The sequence below is a fragment of the Anomaloglossus baeobatrachus genome, chromosome 3, assembly GCF_048569485.1.
Source record: "Anomaloglossus baeobatrachus isolate aAnoBae1 chromosome 3, aAnoBae1.hap1, whole genome shotgun sequence".
Classification (NCBI taxonomy): Eukaryota; Metazoa; Chordata; class Amphibia; order Anura; family Aromobatidae; genus Anomaloglossus; species Anomaloglossus baeobatrachus.
This window is the reverse complement of record NC_134355.1, coordinates 47,001,038-47,013,073: the sequence shown is the minus strand read 5'-3', so window position 1 is coordinate 47,013,073 and position 12,036 is coordinate 47,001,038.

Here is a 12,036-nt window from a genome sequence, read left to right as displayed (position 1 = left end):
AGCGGGCCGGATCCCGGGATAAATGAAGCAAGAAAAAAAATGTTTCATCCAGCACTTGAAGATATGATATCCCAATTCCACAAAATTCACGGACTTGATAAAAACATTATTTTATTGGTGTACAAAAGTACAAATAATTAAAATCATTACGTCTTACGCGTTTCAAGCCAAACAAGGGCTCTTACTCATAGCATAACATTATTTGGCTTGAAACGCGTAAGACGCAATGATTTTAATTATTTGTACTTTTGTACACCAATAAAATTAATAATGTTTTTATCAAGTCCGTGAATTTTGTGGAATTGGGATATCATATCTTCAAGTGCTGGATGAAACCTTTTTTTTTCTTGCTTCACCGCTATTGTATAGCTGGAGGTCATAATAAAAAGAGGATATAGTGTAATGCACAGAGAGAGTCTAAAGTAAATCTATTGTGAACACTTTATTTTAGTTTTTATCAAATGTGTACACAACTATGGTATGTGCTGTTTCATTTCTTAGCATAGTGTTAGAGGTTGGTTAGAATTCCCTTTTTTTTATTTTTTATTTTTATTCTTTTCTTCTTTTCAGACATTGGTATTAAAAAGGAATATTTTATGCAACACCTCCCCCCCTCCAAAAAAAAAAAAAAACAAACTACCCTCCAGATATTGTGTTAACCTGCAGGTTAATAGCAATCTGATCCCCTGAGGCCTCTCCCTACACTGAGATTCCTCCTGCCAGGAGGAAATCAAGTATATTTCTCCCAGAAGCATCCGGCTGTCAGTTATTTAGGTGCGACCAGTGCGATTTCAGTCACTGCACTGACTGATAGCCGGCCTCAGCAGTGCATGAGTACAGAGTCAGCTGTCAGTGAGGGGGACGTGGTTACATCTGCCGCTCCCTATATACTGAGCGGTGATTGAAACCACGTCGGCCGCGCACCTATGATTGAAAGCTGGAGGCTGCTGGGGGGAATAAAGTTAATTTCCTCCCAGCAGCAGAGTTCTCAGTGCAGCGGCCACATTGCATCAGATTAACCCATTATCTGCAGGTTAATAGCATTTTTTTTTTTTACGTAATAGGTTCCCATTAAGTAATTCTGTTTGCCTGCAGCCACCACTAGAGGTAGCTAAGAAGCTTGCTGCATACAATGCTATAGTAATAAAGAATGTAGTTAGCTCCTGAAAACCACTATATATTAGGTGAAAACAGACATAAATTTAGCATATTTTTGCTGACTTATGCAAGAGGTTTGAAGCTCTCTATTAAAACAATAAGCTCAGAATACACTGAGAAATTGAAGGTGTTCTCCAATTATATGATACATAACCTATAAGCGAGGGCACACGGACCTATTAGCTGCTAGCCGCTCCTGCAGTAACCGGTTGTAAACATAAACAGAGTTGCCCAGCTCCGCTCAATGTGTAGCAGCTGCCGAGTACTGGAAATTGCCCCCTAATAACAGCAGATTTGTGGGGGGCCGGCTGTCACTCACACTGATCGGATTTTAACAGCTGCTCAGAGAACACCTTTTTAATTAGCTTGGTAAAAAGGCCATTAATGTGGTTTTATGTGATAAAAAAAAGTACATTCACGTCTAGAACCAGCATAGTTAAAGGGTATCTGTCGCCTAGTTTTTCCACCTAATCTGAGAGCAGCATAACGTAGATGCAGAGATCATGACTGTTAGTCAGCAGGAGATTATCATTACAGGACTACTTGGCGTGGTGCAGGTAGTCCAGCATATTCATGAGCTCTGTATAAGGGTACTTTCACACTTGCGTTCAGCGCAGTCCGTCACAATGGAGAATAGCACAGTCCGTTAACGCACTGCGCTATTCTCCATAGACTTGTATGGACAACGCACTGTAATGCAAGTGTCAGCGTTGCATCCGCTGGACGACGCAGCGTCGTTATTTTGATGCTGCATCGGTGCGGAAGAAACGTATGTGACTTTTTTTTGAGCAGCGCAATCCATAGGATTTCACTGCGCATGCTTTTTTTTTTTTTTTTTTAAATCACAAACTTTATTTTGTCTTTCGGTGGCCGAATGTTCAGCGCACCTGCCGGCATGTGAGAGCGCTCAGCTGAGCGACCGGCCGCCGGCATGTGAGAGCGCTCAGCTGAGCGCCCGGCCGCCGGCATGTGAGAGCGCTCAGCTGAGCGCCGGCATGTGAGAGCGCTCAGCTGAGCGCCCAGCCGCCGGCTATTGAGGGTGATCAGCTGATCGCTCACAATAGTCTGCTGCCGGTAAAACTATAAAGAAGAAAAAAAATTTAAAAAAAGAAGGGAATTTTGTTTACTTAGCGTAAATTCCTTTTCTTCTAGCTCCAATTGGGAGACCCAGACAGTGGGTGTATAGCTACTGCCTCTGGAGGCCGCACAAAGAACTACACTTAAAAGTGTAAGGCCCCTCCCCTTCTGGCTATACACCCTCCCGTAGGAGTACGGATTCCTCAGTTTTAGTACCAAAGCAAGAAGGAGGAAAGCCAATAACAGTTTCAAAAACAAATTCAATCCGATAACAAGATCGGAGAACTTAAGAAACAACATGAACAACATGTGCACCCGAAAAACGAAACCCTAAGAACAAATAGGGCGGGTGCTGGGTCTCCCAATTGGAGCTAGAAGAAAAGGAATTTACGGTAAGTAAACAAAATTCCCTTCTTCTTTTTCGCTCCTAATTGGGAGACCCAGACAGTGGGACGTCCAAAAGCAGTCCCTGGGTGGGTAAAAAGATACCACATGAACGGGCTGTCAGACAGCCTCTTCCTACAGGTGGGCCACCGCCGCCTGAAGGACCTGTCTACCTAGGCTGGCATCTGCCGAAGCGTAGGTATGCACTTGATAGTGTTTGGTAAACGTGTGCAGACTCGACCAGGTAGCCGCCTGGCACACTTGCTGAGCCGTAGCCTGATGCCGCAATGCCCAGGACGCACCCACGGCTCTGGTAGAATGGGCCTTCAGTCCAGATGGAATCGGAAGCCCAGCAGAACGGTATGTGTGAAGAATTGGTTCCTTGATCCACCGCGCCAGGGTGGATTTGGAAGCTTGCGATCCCTTATGCTGCCCAGCGACTAGGACAAAGAGCGCATCAGAACGGCGTAGAGACGCCGTGCGAGAAATGTAAATCCTGAGTGCTCTCACCAGGTCCAACAGATGTAAACCCTTTTCAAATTGGTGAACTGGATGCGGACACAAAGATGGCAAAGTGATATCCTGATTGAGATGAAAGGAAGAAACCACCTTGGGAGAAAACTCTGGAATTGGACGCAGTACTACCTTGTCTTGGTGAAACACCAGGAAGGGAGATTTGCAAGATAACGCCGCTAGCTCGGACACTCTTCGAAGAGACGTGACCGCCACAAGAAAAACTACCTTTTGTGAAAGCCGAGAAAGGGGAACCTCTTTCAAAGGCTCGAAAGGCGGCTTCTGGAGAGCAATGAGAACCTTGTTCAGATCCCAGGGTTCCAATGGCCGTCTGTAAGGAGGAACGATATGACAAACTCCTTGGAGAAACGTGCGTACTTTAGAAAGCCGTGCCAAGCGCTTCTGAAAGAATACGGATAGCGCGGAGACTTGACCCTTAAGAGAGCTAAGCGACAAACCTTTTTCCAACCCAGACTGCAGGAAGGAAAGAAAAATTGGCAATGCAAATGGCCAGGGAGAAAACCCTTGAGCCAAGCACCACGCTAAGAATATCTTCCACGTCCTGTGATAGATCTTAGCTGAGGATGGTTTTCTAGCCTGTCTCATTGTGGCAACAACTTCATGAGATAAACCTGAGGCCGCTAGGATCCAGGACTCAATGGCCACACAGTCAGGTTCAGGGCCGCAGAATTCAGATGGAAAAACGGCCCTTGAGACAGCAAATCTGGACGGTCTGGTAGTGTCCACGGTTGGCCTACCGTGAGGTGCCACAGATCCGGGTACCACGACCTCCTTGGCCAGTCTGGAGCGACGAGAATGGCGCGGCGGCAGTCGGACCTGATTTTGCGGAGCACTCTGGGCAACAATGCCAGAGGTGGGAACACATACGGTAGCCGGAACTGCGACCAATCTTGAACTAAGGCGTCTGTCGCCAGAGCTCGGTGATCGTGAGACCGTGCCATGAAAACCGGGACTTTGTTGTTGTGCCGTGACGCCATCAGATCGACGTCCGGCATCCCCCAGCGGCGACAGATCTCCTGAAACACGTCCGGGTGAAGGGACCATTCCCCTGCGTCCATGCCCTGGCGACTGAGAAAGTCTGCTTCCCAGTTTTCTACGCCTGGGATGTGGACTGCGGATATGGTGGATGCCGTGTCTTCCACCCACGTCAGAATCCGCCGGACTTCCTGGAAGGCTTGCCGACTGCGTGTTCCCCCTTGGTGGTTGATGTATGCCACCGCTGTGGAGTTGTCCGACTGAATTCGGATCTGCTTGCCTTCCAGCCACTGTTGGAAGGCTCGCAGGGCAAGATAGATTGCTCTGATTTCCAGAACATTGATCTGCAGGGTGGACTCTTCCTGAGTCCACGTCCCCTGAGCCCTGTGGTGGAGAAACACCGCTCCCCACCCTGACAGGCTCGCATCCGTCGTGACCACTGCCCAGGACGGGGGAAGGAACGACTTTCCCTGTGACAATGAGGTGGGGAGAAGCCACCAACGCAGAGAGTCCTTGGCAGTCTGAGAGAGGGAGACAGTCCTGTCGAGGGACGTCGATTTCCCATCCCATTGGCGTAGAATGTCCCATTGTAGAGGGCGCAGATGAAACTGCGCGAACGGGACTGCCTCCATTGCTGCTACCATCTTTCCTAGGAAATGCATGAGGCGCCTCAGCGAGTGCGACTGGCTCTGAAGGAGAGATTGCACTCCAGTCCGTAGCGAGCACTGCTTGTCCAGTGGAAGCTTCACTATCGCTGAGAGAGTATGAAACTCCATGCCAAGATAAGTCAGAGATTGGGTCGGGGTTAGATGAGACTTTGGAAAGTTGATAATCCACCCGAAACTCTGGAGAGTGTCTAGTGCCACCTTCAGACTGTGTTGGCATGCCTCTTGAGAGGGTGCCTTTATAAGCAGGTCGTCTAGATACGGGATGACCGAGTGACCCTGCGAGTGCAGAACAGCTACTACTGCTGCCATGACTTTGGTGAAGACCCGGGGGGCTGTTGCCAGACCGAAAGGTAACGCTACGAACTGCAGGTGTTCGTCGTGTATGACGAAGCGTAGGAAACGCTGATGCTCTGGTGCAATCGGCACGTGGAGATACGCATCTTTGATATCTATTGATGCTAGAAAATCTCCTTGAGACATTGAGGCTATGACGGAGCGTAGGGATTCCATCCGGAACCTCCTGACTTTTACGTGTCTGTTGAGCAACTTTAGATCCAGGACGGGTCGATACGATCCGTCCTTTTTTGGGACCACAAACAGATTGGAGTAAAAACCGTGACCTTGTTCCTGAAGAGGGACGGAGGTCACCACTCCTTCCGCCTTTAGAGCGGCCACCGCCTGCAACAGAGCATCGGCTCGGTCTGGTGGTGGAGAAGTTCTGAAGAAACGAGTTGGCGGACGAGAACTGAACTCTATCCTGTACCCGTGAGACAGAATATCCCTCACCCAACGGTCTTTGACGCGTGACAGCCAAATGTCGCCAAAGTGGGAAAGCCTCCCACCGACCGCGGGTGTGGAAATCGGAGACTGCAAGTCAGGAGGACGCCGTCTTGGCAACGGTTCCTCCGGCTGTCCTTTTTGGGCGTGACTGAGACCTCCAAGAATCTGAGCGTCTCTGGTCTTTTTGAGTCTTTTTTGACGAGGCGAATTGGGACCTGCCCGGTCCTCGAAAGGACCGATAACCAGACTGACCCTTCCTCTGTTGGGGTTTGTTTTGTCTGTGTTGCGGTAAGGATGAGTCCTTACCCTTGGAGTGTTTGATGATTTCATCCAAACGCTCTCCAAACAATCGGTCACGAGAAAAAGGCAAATTGGTTAAGCACTTCTTGGAATGAGAATCTGCTTTCCAATGTCTCAACCACAGGGCCCTACGCAAAACAACGGAGTTGGCTGACGCCACTGCCGTGCGGCTTGTAGCGTCAAGAACAGCATTAATCGCGTACGACGCGAATGCCGCCATTTGCGAGGTCAATGGTGCTACCTGCGGGGCAAATGCACGTGTGACTGAGTCGACTTGCGCAAGCCCGGCTGAGATAGCTTGGAGTGCCCATACGGCCGCAAAAGAAGGCGCTAATGACGCTCCAATCGCTTCATAGATGGATTTCAGCCAGAGCTCCATCTGCCTGTCAGTGGCATCTTTAAGTGCCGCTCCATCTTCAACTGCAACCAAGGATCTAGCTGCAAGCCTGGAAATTGGAGGATCCACTTTTGGACACTGGGTCCAACCCTTGACCACCTCAGGGGGAAAAGGATAGCGTGTATCTTTAAGCCGTTTAGAAAAACGCCTTTCAGGATAAGCGTGGGGTTTCTGGATTGCGTCTCTAAAGTCAGCGTGGTCCAGAAAAGTGCTTAATGTACGCTTAGGGTATCTGAAATGGATTCTCTCGTGCTGCGAAGCTGACTCCTCTACAAGAGGAGCTGGTGGGGAAATATTTAACATCTTATTGATGTTAAATATAAGATCATTAACTATGGCGTCACCATCTGGTGTATCTAGATTGAGAGCGGTCCCAGGATCAGAATCCTGGTCAGTTACGTCCGCCTCATCACCCATAGATTCATCTCGCTGGGATCCTGACCATTGAGATGAATGTGAAGGTCCCTCATAGCGAGCCCGCTTAGGCTGCCCGGGGCCATCGTCCGAGTCAGAGTCTTCACCCTGAGGTGTATGTGCCCGTCCCGGAGCTTGGAGGTAATTCAGCTGAGGGGGACCAGGGGGCAATGATTGCACAGTGTCCGTGGCCTGAAGTACAGGCCTAGCTCGCAATGTGTCAAGAATTTGTGACATAGTGAGAGACATTCTGTCAGCAAAAGCTGCAAACTCAGTTCCTGTCACTTGGACAGCATTCACAGGTGGTACACCCTGGGTCACGTCCAGCAGAGGCCCCGGCTGTGCAAGCGCCGCAGGGGCCGAGCACTGCACACAATGGGGGTCCGTGGAGCCTGCCGGTAGAAAAGTCCCACATGCGGTGCAGGAAGCATATAATGTCTGTGCCTTGGCACCCTTGCGTTTTACGGACGACATGCTGCTGGCTCTCTGCAATGTGAGAGAGTCTATAGCCAAAGGGCGACCAGCGCTATGTAATATCAAGTATTTGTAAAAACAAAATACTAAGAATACTACTGGCACAAGAGGGGGTGAGCCCTGAGGGCTGCTTACCGCCCGCTGAATAGCGGGTAAGAGGCGAAGAATTCCTTATCTGGGTCTCCCCGGCTCCCCTCTGCAGCTCAGCGTGTCAGCAGGAATGGCTGCCGGCGTCTGTGGAGAGGGGCGGTCCGTGGGAGTTCCCAAACAAAAGTGCGGGAAACAGTGTCCCCTCTGTGCCGATTGTGAGGGCTGGAGTATGTAAAAACGACTCCAGCCCTCGGCGCTGATGCACTGGCCAGCGTCCCGCCCCTCTCCTGACTGGCAGGTCTGGGGGCGGGAACGAACGGAAGCAGGCCGCAAAAGCCGGGGACTCGAGTTATCAGCGCGGCCGCCGTAAAAGCGCGGGCCGCGCTGAAGTCCCCGGCGCACCACAAGTGCCAGCCGCGCCGCAGTCCCAGCGGCCGGCGCGACCGATTCCCAGAAGTGTGCCTGCTTCAGCGAAGCTGAATGAGGCCATGGCACAAGCGCCGCAGCGCTGATGTCCCCCGGCGCACTACAACACCCAGCATGCTGCGGTGTGAGCGCCAAATGCACGGGGACACAGAGTACCTTGAGGAAGCAGGGCCATGTCCCTGATGTACTCCGCTCCATCCAGCATCTTCTCCAGGGGCTGTAGATGGAGCACGGTCTCAGTGCCTGGAGACCAGTAAATCCCACTTCACCCAGAGCCCTGTAAAAAGGGATGGGGAAGGAATCAGCATGTGGGCTCCTGCCGCCGTACCCGCAATGGGTACCTCAACCTTACAAACACCTCCGACATACAGTGGGGTGAGAAGGGAGCATGCTGGGAGCCCTGTATGGGCCCTCTTTTCTTCCATCCGACATAGTCAGCAGCTGCTGCTGACTAAAAACAATGGAGCTATGCGTGCGTGTCTGACCTCCTGCGCACAAAGCTAAAACTGAGGAATCCGTACTCCTACGGGAGGGTGTATAGTCAGAAGGGGAGGGGCCTTACACTTTTAAGTGTAGTTCTTTGTGCGGCCTCCAGAGGCAGTAGCTATACACCCACTGTCTGGGTCTCCCAATTAGGAGCGAAAAAGAAAACAAAAGCTTTCCGTTGTTTTGTACGATCCGTAGCATCCGTTGTGCCACTATATCCAACGCATCCGTTGCATCCGTCACACAACGCAATACTACGGAAGCCGTCCAACGTAAGTGTGAAAGTAGCCTAACTGCTATATCTGCAGCAGAGAAAACTTTTGATTTTTATCAAAATGACAGCAAACAGCTCAGTAAGTGACATATCACTGGAATCAGGGTCTCTATATTAAGCTGCTCTCAGATGATGTAGCCAAACCCTGGTGAAAAATTCCCTTTAATAGACTGCATGTAGAGATGTTCAGCTCATGAGGGATCTAGGCCTGCGCTCCTTGTATTATTACAGTAAACAGGAAAATAAAGCAGCTGCTGCAGCCAGCGATCAGATTCCAGCTCTGAGGGTTTCAGTGGGAGAATAGTTTTCCAATCGCCTCCATTATACGTTCTTCGGTGTCTACATTTGTTCTAACACGTGAGAATATTGTTGCTGATCTGTCAGACTCAGAGAATGATGCTGTTGCTATTATTGTCACCCCCTGAAGCACATAGAAGATGGCTTGCAGAACACTGAAGCGGGAGCTTTTTTTTTAAGGTGAGTGGTTGTGATTTTTCTGTGTGCGCTCATCCTCTGGGTTTCTTCAGCAGGTAAGGCTTCAAGTGCAAATCTATCCTGTCCTCTGAAAATCAGATTGTAAGCTGCCGCTCTGTGTGCTTATTGCTTCTGAGCTCTAATTAGAAAAATATATCTCACCATTAGAAATGAAGGTATATTCCTAAGAGAAGCAGTTTCTATAATAAGCAGATTGCCAGTGGTCCTAAAAAGAGAGCTGTAGTGTTTGTTCACCAAACTGGAGTGGGACACTGTAGTGCCACAGGGTGACAATCCGAACCTAATGTCATACTGCATCATGGCCATTGTACAAGCTCATGTAATGATACTGTAGGTGTGTAAAGTCACTACACTTTAATTGGACCGGTTTCCACACTTCACAACTTTAGGCACAAGGTTATAACAAGACTTTGGGGATATACCGTATTTTTCAGATTATAAGACGCACTGGACCATAAGACGCATCCTGTTTTTAGTGGAAGAAAATAGGAAAATAAAATTTTAAGCAAAAAATGTGGTTATGACACTGTTATGGGGCGAGGATCTGCTGCTGACACTGTTATGGGGGTAATGTCCCCAAATTCTCTACTAAGGTACCCCATCTTGGTAATGATCTTCCTGCCTTGTATATAATACCCATCCTTTTCTATATATCCCTCATCCTGGTATATGCCCTCATCCTGGTATAGCCCCCATCCTGCTACATAGCGCCATCCTGGTATATGCCCTTATCCTGCTATATACCCCATTCTGCTATATGGTCTGCATCCTGCTACATACCCCATCCTGCTCATATACCCCCATCCTGATAAATACCCCCATCCTGGTATATGGCCTGCATCCTGTGGCACAAAAAATAAATAAATGTTTATACTCACCTTTCCTCAGTCCAGCAGCATCGCTCGTCCTCCTGTCTCTGCCAGCAGCAGCGCCGCTGACCTGTGTGGAGCCGGTCACCGTTCCCTGCAGTATCGCGATGTCCTCCTGTCTGCCTGTCCGCTGATGTGTGTTGAGATCGGTGAGCACTGCGATGACGTCATTGCTGTGTGCACCGCTTTTCTCCACACACACAGCAGCCGCAGGCAGACAGGAGGACATCGCGATACTGCAGGGAACGGTGACTGGCTCCACACAGGTCAGCGGCGCTGCTCCTGGCAGAGACAGGAGGACGAGCGATGCTGCATTCAACGTTGACGGGTGAGTATACTTATTCACTGCGGCCCGCGCTGATGATGATGCGCAGGGGGCAGTGAATACAGCCGCACATGGTCACTCCAGGCTATGGTTGCCAGGGGTGATCACGCGGGCCAGGTCCCCGGCACATCCTCCCGCCCACCTGTCAGCGCCGGCGATGATGAGAGATGAAGGGCGGGAGGATGGGCGTGCATATGAAATAAGCAGGGCCCACGTGATCACGACAGGCGCTGCTACAGCCTGCTCGTGCCTCCAATGACCCACTCCACCACAGCACCCTCATTCCCCGCAGCCATGCCCTACATTCAGACTATAAGATGCACACCCCCCCCCCTTTCCCCCAACATTTTGGGGGGGTAAGTGTGTCTCGTAGACCGAAAAATACGGTATATATAATTTTATCACACAATACCCCTTCTCTCTGGACGGTTCTGTTGGGTTTTACATTGATTTTAGTGCAGTTTTTGATCTATGCCAGCGCGGGAGTGGATAGCTAGAAAAATCAGTTAAGACCACCAGACAATGACACCTCAGTTCCTGAGGGACATCTCCTTTTGTAACCGACTGTAAAATAAATGGTCAATGCTTTAAACTTCAATTTACCTCCAACTATGAACACAATCATGATTCCATCCCAAAAAATAACTGTCCTCTGCTATGAAAACCACTACTGTCCCCTCCCACCCTAGATGAGAGCAGGATTTCCCTTTCTCTGCTGTGAATCTGCTTCTTATATTATGGTGCTCTGTGCTCATATAACTCCTGCTGCTGTCTTGCTGGCTTCTTTTACTTTTTTTTTAATTACAGGTGCATCTCAATAAATCAGAATATCATCAAAAAGTTAATTTGTTTCAGTAATTCAATACAAAAAGGGAAATTCATATATTATATAGTCATTACACGCATGATCTATTTCTGTTGATGATTATGGCTTACAGCCAATGAAAACCCAAAAGTCATTATCTCAGAAAATTAGAATAATTACGACAAAACACCTGCCAAGGATTCCTAAGCATGTAAAATGGTTCCTTAGTCTGGTTCAGTAGACTACACAATCATATGCTGACTTGACAGATGTCCAGAAGGCAATCATTGACACACTGCACAAGGAGGGTAAGCCACAAAAGGTCATTGCTAGAGAACCTAGCTGTTCAGATTGCTGTATCCAAGCATATCAATGGAAAGGGGAAGGAAAAAATGTGGTAGAAAAAGGTGCACAAGCAACTGGGATAACTGCAGCCTTGATAGGATTAAGAATAGACCATTCACAAATTTGGGGGAGATTCACAAGGATTGGACTGCTGCTGGAGTCAGTGCTTCAAGAGCTGTGCCGCCCCGTGCTCGGCAGCAGCCGAGTCGCTCTGATCCGGACCTTCAATGGGTGGCTCGAGGGTCTCCGGACCCGGGTGTCCTGCGGTCACGTCGATCGAAAGGGGTTTGGTGGTTTGGGGACGTAGGTGTACGGCCGGAGCCGTATTTGAGTTTGTGATGCCACCCACAGGATGTGGAGAAGGTGGACACCACCGCATCAGTTACGGGGCACCCGGGGGAGATGTAATGCAGCAAGTTAACCCCTCTGTGGGCAGGGATGGTGGCCCCGGGACCCGTTGGGGGTGTATGGCGGTGCAGGGAGATGGGCGGCCGGAGGGCACTGATGTACTCACTATTAGTAAACACACGAGTCTCTGGTAAACCAAGGTGATGGTGGTCGGTGGCCGCAGTCTGGTCCCCCACCCGGTTGGTGGTCTCTGCCTTTCTCCTGCACCTGTTTGTGATGGCTTCCGTCTGCCTCCTAGCCAAAGGTACCAGGGCTCCTACCCTGGCACCTGTCAGTTAGCTTCAGGCCTGACACACAGGCCTGCTTCCACTTCACTTCACGTCCACTAACAGACTCTGTACTTTCCCGCCCC